General features: G+C 46.7%; 1 protein-coding gene and 1 non-coding gene across 8 annotated transcripts in view; both read right to left on the reverse strand.

Moving 5' to 3' along the window:
* Positions 1-1987, reverse strand: part of Plec (plectin) — a 61791-nt gene that overhangs the window by 41362 nt on the left and 18442 nt on the right. The gene's annotated exons all lie outside the window — the stretch shown is intronic.
* On the reverse strand, positions 1723-1826 carry LOC113456783. Its single transcript, XR_003377522.1, has one exon. It is a non-coding gene; the product is annotated as a U6 spliceosomal RNA (small nuclear RNA).

Below are 1987 nucleotides of genomic sequence, written 5' to 3' on the forward strand. Positions count from 1 at the left end.
GCTCACTGATTGTGGATTACGTTAGTGGGGAGTGGCCCAGCTGGTCCTGCACAGGGTGACCTGTGACATCTATAGATGATGTCAGTAGATACCTTTGGCCCCAGAGGACCAGGCCTCTGCAGAAAGACTTCTCTCTCTGCTTCACCCCACCCCTCCCTTGTTCACCCCGTAAGCTGTCACCACAGCAAACATGGACCTAACGAAGAAGGGAAATCTTGGAGTCGAAGAAAGATATATTTCTGAAGAACTCTACTACTGCTTACTTTACTACTGGGCGAGGGCTTGGCTCAGGGGTTAAGAGTACTTACTGCTCTTGCAGAGGACCTGGATTTGGTTCCCAGCACCCATAGGGCAGCTGGCCACCATCAGTAACTCCAGTTCAAGAGATCCATTGCCTTTCCTGGCTTCCACAGGTGCTGTATGCATATGGTGCACATACATACGTGTAAAATAAGATTTTAAAAAATCAAACAAAAGAATGGGGCTGGAGAGATAGCTCATCAATGAAGAGCATTGGCTGCTCTTCCAGAGAACCCTAGCTGGATTCCCAGTGCCATGCAGTTGCTCCTACCATCTGGAAACCCCATTTCCAGAAGAGCTGGCACCCTTTTCTGGCCTCTGCAGGCATCAGGCACACAAGTGGTGCACAGACATACACGCAGGCAAAACGCCCACACACACACGCACACACACACACACACACACACACACAGTTTTTTTCTGTTTTGTTTTTGTTTTTCAAGATGGGGTTTCTCTGTGTAGCCCTGGCTGTCCTGGAGCTTGCTCTGTAGGCCAGGCTGGCCTCGAACTCACAGAGATCCACCCGTCTCTGCCTCCTGAGTACTAGGATTAAAAATATGTGCCACCACGGCATGACAAAACAAAATTAAAATTTTAAAATTTTTTTAAAAGCCCACATCTCTCTAAAGCACTGTCAGCTCATCTGTCTCCTGGCTTGCTTCTGTTGAGAGTTGGATGTGCTGGCGACAGAAGCCAGGGCCTCACACATTCTGGCCAACAGCTCTACCACAAATGGAGAGAGACAAGTGTGGCTGTCATCCTAGCATCAGGACCCAGCAAAATTTCCTGTACCATCTATTGCTCCTCTTACCACCCAAACAAACTCAACCTACCATTGGCCAAAGCAAGTCAGAGTTCACTGGACTACTGGCTTTAAATACATTTTCAAAATACCTAAGAATCTGGTGCCGTGACTCATGCCTATATAACCCTGGCAACCAGGGGGTCAGAGGTTAAGGTCATGCATAGCTACATCATGAGTTTGAGGCAGCCTGGGTTATGTGAGATTTTGTCTCAAAAACAATAAAGAAAAGGACCCAAGATATCTAACTATGTCTCACTTTGATTGGCCAGGAACTCACAGAGATCCACCTACCTCAGCCACCACATCCAGCTAAGTCTGAGTCATTAGGCCCCATACAGACTGCAGCTGCCCAACTTCCCAGATACTTTGCTCGGGAAGTTGACTTAGGCACAAACACTAACTGTGGTTCTGGTCAACCCAGCTGCTGGCGCAGGAGAAGACTCGCTAACATGTCCCTTGCCTGCTCACCTATGTAATGGTAAGAATGTATTATGTCTGTGAAACTGTAACACTGGATGTTGGAGAGGTAAAAGCTCACTTTCCCTGTTACTCCTAGGAAGAATCGGTTGCAATATCTGCAAACATCTTAGAAATTATTTTAAAATTTGTTTATTTTTGTAACTATGGAACACTTTCTGAATCTGAGTTATCATATGTGTGCAGGAGTCATGTTAATATTCTCTGTATGGTTCCAGCTTCAGTATATGTGCTGCCTGAACAAGCCGCTAAAGCTTGTTTGGACACAGGGCCAAAAACACAGCTCAATGGCGGAGCATCTGCCCAGCACACACAGACCCTGGCTGGATTCGATTCTCAGCACTGGAGGTTGGAAGGGGAGGAGGGTGTTTAAAAAACAAAAACAAAAACAATGTTGAACAGTCG

Source organism: Microtus ochrogaster, chromosome 15, assembly GCF_000317375.1.
Source record: "Microtus ochrogaster isolate Prairie Vole_2 chromosome 15, MicOch1.0, whole genome shotgun sequence".
In the NCBI taxonomy this organism is placed as follows: Eukaryota; Metazoa; Chordata; class Mammalia; order Rodentia; family Cricetidae; genus Microtus; species Microtus ochrogaster.